The sequence below is a fragment of the Portunus trituberculatus genome, chromosome 46, assembly GCF_017591435.1.
Source record: "Portunus trituberculatus isolate SZX2019 chromosome 46, ASM1759143v1, whole genome shotgun sequence".
NCBI classification, from domain to species: Eukaryota; Metazoa; Arthropoda; class Malacostraca; order Decapoda; family Portunidae; genus Portunus; species Portunus trituberculatus.
The window spans coordinates 24024039-24033830 of record NC_059300.1 but is presented as its reverse complement, the minus strand read 5'-3'; the positions used below and the strand labels follow the sequence as shown (position 1 = coordinate 24033830).

Sequence of the window (9792 nt, the reverse complement as noted above, 5' to 3'; positions counted from 1 at the left end):
GCCACACAATTCTTATGGAAATAAATCTTAATTCCCTAGTCATTCTTAAATAGGAGAAAAGTTCTTTATAAAAACTAATGAAATCATAAAAGCAATATTAGTTTAGGAAGGATAAAAACAGAGCCTAATTAAAAGAAGAACAAAGAGATGTGACCTGAGTAAGAGACTCAGGACGCACAGTAAGTTGAATGGATGATTCTTGATTGTTAAGATTAGGTTTATAGTTATGAATGGAAAGTGATTCAGCAATTCTCATATTTAGATAATGTCCTGGCTTTATACAAAAATTTTAAATTTGAAATCCTGTTCCCTAAAAGCATGATCTAACTCTTTTCAGTGGTTTCTTATGACAGAGAAACTTGGATTTGAGATTTGTTTGCCTGTTCTTAAAGAAATACTCTGTTCACACATACGTAATTCCAAGTTTCGGCTTGTTGAGCAGATGTACCCTGTTTTACAACTGGGAAAACGAAATCCATATACTATGTTAGAGCTCAATGCATCAGGTAGCCTATCCTTATGACTAAACAAAGATCCAGTAGTGTTTGTATTAATAAAAATAAATCTAAAGGTTAAAGCTGGAATATGTTTAAGTAACAGAACTACTAATACTTTCTTAACATGATAACTGATATGACCCTGGTAAGGTGGTTTAGGGTACGTGACCAGCTTGTCCTCAATTCTTTTGTCCTTATTGTTAAACTTATTGGATTGGGTTGGTCGCGAAACGTCACGAGAGTTCTAATAGAAATAATGATTTTCCTGTGGCTTTTCTTTACCCTATATATATATATATATATATATATATATATATATATATATATATATATATATATATATATATATATATATATATATATATATATATTCCTGATTATTTTGTAAATTAACCAAAGTCGTGGTATGTTTGCAAAATCATCTTAAATTATTGTTCAATTACTTTGTAGAACACACGCTAAAAGGATATTTTGCAGAAATGTCTAGTTACTTAAAAAAAAAAAGAAAAACAATATAACCGGTACTTTGCAGCATATCAGTTTGCAAAGTGATTAAATAACCACAGCAATTGGCTGGTTTAACTGGTCAGCAAGCTGGACTGCACTTGCGCCAGTCAGCATTGGTACGTCCACATGTGCATGAACATATGTACTGATGCAGTGGTTAGTGGCTTTCAATACTGTTCTTTCTATTGGATTTTCCCCTCTCCTTTTAGATTTCTGGCTCCATATTCTCAACCAAATCATTTTACTTGTGATGTGCTAGTGGAGACAGTTGGTTGTGTTAAACCTCCACTGATGCGCAGTTACCATCGGCAGGATGCTTCGTTTGCTTCTCTGTGTCCACATGTGTTCTGCTTTGATTGATAGTAATTACAGCAATCATTATTGTTGCTATTTACTATTATTTTTTGTGTGCTTCTTTTAGGGTTTGATAATTTTTTTTAAGTTAAATATAAATACAAACTTCTCAGGTTCTGGAATAAGAATATAGATACAAATACAAATATTTGGTTCTTAAAATATAAATACGTATTTCTGAAATTATGTAAAATCAAATACGCAAGTATTTCTTTCTTACTTTTTTCTTTTTTTTTTTTTTTTTTTTTTTTTTTTACACAAATTTACATCTCAATGTGGCAATTCCACCTTATCGTCATTAATGCATGGAAGGTTTCCAGGTTGAGTTTTACTCAGTCAGAAATGTAAAAAATTGCCGGATTTGCTAAACACTGAGAAGGTTGTTGTTGCACAGCAGACTAGAATATTCATGACGAAGTGCCTCAAAATGCTGAAGCTTTGTGTATCACGCCAGTACTTCAGTGCATTGACATCAAAAGACATGATCTTCTAGGAAGAGTTTTTCACCACCCAACTGTACTTTTTCGATGGACTAGCCACATTATATATATATATATATATATATATATATATATATATATATATATATATATATATATATACACACACACACACACACACACACACACACACACACACACACACACACACACACACACACACACAAGCAATGGATTGAGTTTCTTGAAGACAACAAATTATTATCAAATAGCCAATTTGGTTTTAGAAAAGGTCGGTCATTTGTAACAAATTTATTGAGTTTCTACTCTAGAATAGTTGATAAAGTACAAGAGAGAGAGGGATGGGTTGACTGTATTGACTGTATTGAATATTGCAGTGCATGTGGTTAGGAGCGTGATCTGAGATTGTAAGAGTGAGTAGGATGACTAGAAAGCAGGATGACAGAGGTCAGAGGAGGATTATTCGGTAAGCAAGTGTGACTATCCAAAGCTGGTTCAGAAGTCTTAGTTTTCTTGAGCCTGTCACTGTGAACCATTTCTACAGTATTAAGAGCTGGGTCGAAAACTGCAAACTTGTTACCATTACCCTCGCTGACAATTAATCGCAGATCCATGAACTTAGGGGACAATTTGGATTCCCTCGGGGGCGCTTGAACCATCACCATATCTCCTACTTTAAAGGTGATAGGAGCTGCACGTTTGTGCTGTTGCTGCATCATCTCATTTTTCGAAGCTTGCAGTTTCTCCCTAATCTTTTCATGTATGTCGATGAAAACTCACAGATGCTGGGAAGAGTAGTCATCTGTGTTATAAACAGGCTTAGAGGGACCCGCCAACAAGTCATATGGCAACTTCTTATCTACTCCATAGAGAATATAGTGCGAGGTTTTTCTGGTGGATTCACATACCGAACCATTTATGTAAGCCGCAACATGAGGGATCCAGTCTTCCCAGTTGTCCTGTAAGCTAGTGACGAAATGACGGAGAGCTTCAAGGATCGTACGATTCGCCCTCTCCTATAGTCCATTTGAATTTGGATGGTAAGCTACGGGAAACGTCTGTTTAATATTATATTTGGCGCAGATCTCGGTTAGCAAGGCATATCTGAACTCCGTGCCATTATCGCTAAGGAGAACACGTGGAGTGGTGAAAGGACAGAATAAATGTGTAACTAACGCATGTGCAATCGCAGGCGCTGTCTTAGCTTTTACTGGTGACAAAACTACAAAACGAGAGAAATAATCTACGCAAACTCAGAGATACTGGGAACTTTGGCGACTCTTAGGAAGCTGCAGAAGATTCATTGAAACTACATCCTGTGGTTGTGCAGGTGGTGGATATCCTAGCATAGGCGCAGAACCAGACGTAACGCCCTTATGCTTAGCGCAGCTAACGCAACACGCAACATAATCGACAACGTTTGCTCTCATACAAGTCAATAATATGCACGACGGACGGCAGCTAAGGTTTTGTCGCGGCCTGGATGTCCAGCTGTAGGGTGATCATGCACAAATTATAGAATGACTGGAACGAAAACTTCTGGAATAACCAAAAGATCTTTGCCTCCATCCTCTTTTAGCCCTCGTCTGCATAAGACATTTTGATGGTGATAAAAAAAGAATTGTGAAATAGATACATGTAAGGAGGGCAAGGTGGAAAGATCACTGGATTCCAGAGCATAAATTAGTTTCCCCCATATCTCATGCTTCCGCTGTTTCACGCCGAGTTCCTGGAAAGAAAATTTCGTACTGGAGATGCTTGAGAGACTGCACTCACTGGGACATTCCGTGATAAGGCGTCGGCTACGAAATTCGCAAGGCCTGGAAGGTACTTGAACTGAAGAGAGTATTCCTGGAATGTATAAGCCTGCCACTGAGATTACGTCCCTTGAAAAGATTTGTGACGGCGACGTGCGCTCCTGCGTAGCACTCCAATGACAAGAAACGTCCTTCTTGAGAAGCTGATTGAATGGTGATGCAAGTTTAGCAAAATCCTTGATAAAAGGTCTGTAGTAACCTGCTAAACCTAGAAAAGATCTCATCTTTTATGGTTCTCGGCTGCGGAAATTTTTTTTGACTGCGGACACTTTATCGTTCATTGTGTGAATTCCCTCACCATCGACAACGTGCCCTAAAAATGTGATTTTGGACTTCAAAAACTCGCATTTTGACAGTTTTACTCGTAGGCCGGTTTCATGCAGCAGTCACTAAAGTCTGAAGGTGTGAGTCAACAGTTTTACTGGCAACGATGACGTCGTCCAGATAGGCATATACAGAATTACCTAACATAATGCAAACAACGTATTTATTATCCGCTGGAATGTAAGCTGCTCAGACATCAGACCAAACAGCATGCACAACCACTGATAGTGCCCTGTTGGTGTGCTAAACGCAGTGATTTTTCGGGACTCCTTCGCCATAGATATCTGCCAATATCCTGACAGCAAGTCCAGACTGCTGAAAATGGTATTATCACCGCCGAAGGACATAAGCAAGTCACTCAGGACTAGTAAAGGGTAACGATCATCCTCTGTGACCTCATTTACTTTCCTAAAATCAATGACTGCGAAAACTACTGTCCTTTTAGGAACGAGGAAGAGGGGGACTATTCCAGGAGGGATAAGAGTGTTTGATCACTCCCTGATAAGTATCTCTTTGACTTGCTCATCCACTGTTTCCTTCTGACTGTGAGGTAGTCTGTAGGCTGGAATGTAAACTGGTTTAGTGTTTGGTTTGAGTAGAATACGGTGACCGGCATGCTCCTTACTACGAAGGGGCTCGCCAGGCAATGCTATCACGTCGCGATGTTCCTCGAGAAGATCCAGTAGCAAGTGTTTCAGCTCCAGATAATCGACAGCATTGACAAGCGAACTTAGAGGTGGGCCTGATCCCAGCTCGTTGTCAGAGATGGATGATACCGTTGCGACACAAGCTGTAGGAAACTAAAAGGGGGTAGATAACATCCTTTGATCGTACACCAATCCTTCTCCAAGGTAGAAACCATGTTTCACACGTATTGGTCCTCCCGTAACATTTACCACTAACGCAGAAGTGACATTACCTTCCTAAACTGTGGAGAGTGTAGACTGCAAGGTGCTGAAGTTTACAAGGATAAGTGAAACATACGTCACTGTTAACTGGTGCATCAGGCACTGTGATGGGGATACACATTGCTATGCGATTCGGAATCTCATGGTTACCCACATAGTGGCTTTAACGCATCTCCAATTGAGAGGTGACTTGAAAGTGGGAGGAGACACATGAACAGACGGCAGTATACAAGAAGGACTCCCGCCACGTTTATCCCGCCGCTACGCATTGTGTCATGGCGAAGAGATAATGGCATAGGTTCCTGCATTGCCTGAAGTGTCTTTCCTTGAATTGTGACTGAATTATGGTTTGGAAGGACTGTTTGGAAGGATTTGCATGTCAAGGAGCTTCATATCTGACAGCCCCATAAGTCCGTCAGCTGGAAGAGGGAAGTTGGAATTAACATATTCAACTAATGAATGGGTTGTCCTCTTTGTATGCGTATGGGTAAAGTAACCATTCCTGCAATACTCAAAGCTGAGCCAGTCACCCCACGTACGTTTAAATCACTCTGGCGTAACGGCCACCGCTCACCACGAAAGTTTCGTTTGATACCTCAAAACGAGTCCTCTGAAAAGACATTCACAGTGGCACCATTGTCCACGGCCAAGGAGAATCCGCACTAACCTCTACCTCTATTATGGCTCTACCTCTCAGTAGGTAGAGCCATAATAGTGGACTGATCACAGACAACGACAATACTGTCGTAAATGGCTAGCTTCTTCATGTCTGTGAAGGCAAATTAATCGTCTGGACATCCTAACATAGGTTTTTTGTCACGGGGAGAGCAGCTTCCCCCGCCGGCTGAGGGCCAGCAATACGTCGCCCATCTGTTTCAGACCGTATTTGTGCAATCTGTCGACAATGCTCTGATGAGTGACGCCCATAACCATGGACAAGGCAAAAGTAGGGTGGTGGGGAAGAGGAAGTGCTCATCTGATAGTGGGCTCTGGGAAACCTACCAGTAGCAGAAGTAGTAGGAGAAGGAGGAGCAGGAGGAATGGATGTTGAAGTGTGAGGGTAGGTATATGAGAAGGTAGCACGGATGTGAGTGGATGTGGAAGTTTTAAACCTTGGCGACAATGCTTTCCCCTGCCTTGCGTAGAATGCCTGTGCTAGCATAGACACTCACCTTCCCCTGTACTTGAAAGAGCAAAAAGAAGATTGAGAGAAATTTAGAGAAGTTTTGAAACGTGATTGTGGTATTGTTTGGTTCCTCAAACCAACTTGTTCCCTCAGTACTGCAGACAGCTCTATATCTGCTTACCTACAGGTATGGACGCATCCTACGGGTTCTCCGCCTTGTCCCCATTATCAATACTCTCTACAATTGAGATGATTTTTTTCAAGAGAGTAGTTTCTGCTTCACCTCTAAAAATACGCAATATTTTCTCTTTAAATAGGTCATAATTCTGCCCAAGGTTCCAGGTGAGAAAAGGCACACCTTCCATCATTCTTTGAACCCGTGAACCAGGTGCTAATTTTGATCTCACAAAAGCAATTTTGTCCGCGTCATCTGTCGTTCCCGAGTTACGCAAGACATCCTCACACATGTAAACCGAGTAATCCACATCCTGATCCGTGAAAGGTCTAACAGTATTTTCTGTCTGGAGAAATCTTACTCTTTGAGCGGTGACTTGTGAACATACGGTGTTAGTGGTGGATGCAGGTTTTGAGTGAACGGGATATGTTTTGCCACTCCTCAAAGTTTGAACCACCAGAAGGCTGAAAAATCTGAGCTGAATATAAATCTTTGAGTCTCTCAGCCATATCAACAGACACAAGAATGTCAGGGCTAACTAACTCATTATCCTCTTCAACCGTGAGGTTACTCTCGCATTGTTGTCTAATTATAATTTTATATATATTTATCAAATTTATCGAGTTTCTTCGCCATCAACAGTCACTGACACAGAAATTATTTACTCATATTATAATAGAAGTATGAGATATAAAAAAAATATATATAAAAAAGCATGCAGTCACTGAAAAGTACACAGTTACTCATACACTACAGATATATATATATACATGAGCACTCAAGAGAATAAATGAAGTGCTATGCTTAACGTAGTAATGAAATAAATAGAAAAAAATAACTGATTACTTCCAGCATAGAAATGAAATAATGTGTGCCGCTATTTTGTGTAATTGCAGAGTGTTAGCTTTGTACATGTGGTCACCTAAGATGTGAGATGAATATACGAAGAGAAGGTCACAGCTGCTCCTCAGACGACCTTGACAAAGTTTCAATCTGTCTGACAAGGAGGATATGACGTCACAGCACCATCTGCAGCCGCTGTGGTCCCTTGTAGTCCTTTGTAGACTGTGCTTCAAGTTCTGAAATTATGCAGAACTCTGAGAAGTGTTCCACGACTGAATGATACGTAATCAACTCCGTAGCCGTGACAAAGAATTAATACCACTCTGGTTGCCCAGCTGAGTGATGAGTGAGAAGCAATGATGAAGGGAGTGATGCTGTAATACCACTCCAGTCACCCAGCGTTTTGCCGCTCGGTCAGAACACTGTGGACGTATTTTCCTGTATTCATAACGTGTAATATTTCCCGGGTCAACCCCTAGGAAGAAAACTACACATCATTTCAGGAAGTTATATCACAACATCCACCTTGAGGGGTGTTAATTGCAAGACTGAAGATCTGAGTCACCCCCCCACTGAATAAAGCCAGACGGTAGTGGGAGAGGTTGTTTTGGTTAAGCTTCTGCTGACTTAGTATGATGGGTTGGCTGCTGTTCTGAGTTGCCAGTGTGTCCGAGAGAGAATGTTATGGTATGTATCAGCCATTACACACTCACGCTTTCACTGTAATGAGTTTATTGTCCACTAGTTTCCTCATTCATCCCACCGCTGCCACCAAAATGTTGTGGTTATATTAGTGTTTGTAGGTTAGAGGTCACTAAGGTCAAATGTCAAACGCTCACAATCTTTCACATGGCTTTTCTGGGCTGACACAGAAACTCCATTTAGTTTCTCACTGTATTCAAAGTACAGGTAGCTACACTAAGACAGTCTGCACACACATAACTCCACAGCTCCCTGGCAATCGGCAAAGAGCATAACGGCCACTCGTGAGGCAGCCAAACTCTAACTAACCCAGTAGCTTGTCATGTCCATCTCCGTCATCAAACTCACTGACACCGGTGACCGACTCGTACATTTAAGAACAGTTACAAATGCATCGGTTACAACAGTTAACGTATTATTTCAATATAAATGTAAGAAGTACAATATATGTGAGGAAAAGAAGATGAGATTTAGTAGAGTAGAGGTGGTGTTCTACAGATTGAAAATTAGATCTAAGATCGCGAATGTTGCAGAAGCTAATGAAGAAAAAGTTGAGGGAGGTGTCAAAACATTTTGAGTCGCCACCGAGAGAGCAGTCCTACCTGGGGAGATTTCTGGTCTCTTCCTCAGAAGGGGACTCCGAGGATGGATGTGGAGTCGCCATTTTTAAATTTTGAGTTTTAATTGAAAGGTGTGTGTGTGGTAAGTGCATGTAGTTTTGTGTGAAGAAGGAGAGTTGTTTTTAGAGGGCAGGCTGTGACTGCGCCCTTGAGTTGTGAGACACAAAGGGAAACGTTCAGCGAGATCACAATTAGCTTTAATGGAAAGTTCACAGCACCTCCTGAACTGGTGCTATTAGACCTCGCTGGGAGTAAATTATCGTTCCTTTAGTTGTCTACTACGTCCTGTTGTTTTGCCCATGATGGTATTTTAATAGGAGGCATATAGCATATGATTTAGCAGAAGTAGTGGGTACCACACAAGGATTCTATACAACGTTCCTTAATGCCATCTAAGATGCCACTGCGGCTGCCATTAGTTATCAGCTTGACTTTCGAGAGCCACTGATCGGTGAAGACGTACCGCTCTGCTCCCCTTGTGATTACTGCTGTTGCTCCCTTGGATCTTGCAATATGCTAATGAATATGCTAACAAATGAAGGGCTTAATTGAGAAGGAGCAAGAGAAAAAGAGGAGCGAAAGGGCAAAAGAGGGAAAAAAAGTAGAGGTTAATTGTTGCAGGAAAGAAATTAACACGTCAAAGGAGAAAGTGCGAGTTTCTGTAAGGACATAAGATAGACAAGTGACTGGAAAGGGAGGACAAGTGGCAGAAAGTAAAGTCATGAATGGAGATAAACCAGTGACAAGAATACATTTTGAACCAAAGAGGAACAAAGGATAATTTGTAGTTTCAATCAATACTATCTCCTTGACTCGCTCTTACCTACTGGACACCCATCCATAAAGTAAACTAACCTAACCTAATCTTTTGTTACCTACTGGGAGTTTTCTCCCTGAAGCCACCATTAGGTAAACTAACCAAACCTAACATTTTGTAATCTCTTGACTTCCCTAGAGCCACCCACCTCCCTACTAACCTAATCTTTACCCCACTGGACACTCCCCCCCACAACATAAGGAAAATGAACCTTTTTTTTTATATAAGAGAGGAAATCCTGCCAAGGGCAACGAAAACGATTCACCAAAAATTACCTCTTAGCCGTTCTCGAGCATGTCCAGGAAAGTTATTCATGAATAAATGTCATGAATCTCCCTCTTCAATGAGTTGAAGTCATAGGAAAAGATAGAAATAGAGAAGCAAGTGGGGAGTTCCAGATTTTATCAGGGAAAGGGATGAATGACTAACTGGTTAACTCTTGCATTAGATAAAAGGGGGTAAGAAAAAGAAGAAAGTGTTGTACAGCGAGGCCACGGGAGGAGAGAAGGCAGCAGTTAGGAGATTTTGTAATCTAACTGGTGCGGGGAGATCGGGTTTGGCTTTGCTTTCCTGGACGCCCCTCCCGCAGAGAAAGTAATCTTATCGGTTTCCAAAGAGGTAAAATGATGCTACAAATGCTC

General features: G+C 40.9%; 1 protein-coding gene across 2 annotated transcripts in view; it reads left to right on the top strand.

The window, feature by feature from the left end:
* Positions 1–9792, top strand: part of LOC123520062 (organic cation transporter protein-like) — a 29752-nt gene that overhangs the window by 1087 nt on the left and 18873 nt on the right. The window lies entirely within an intron of this gene.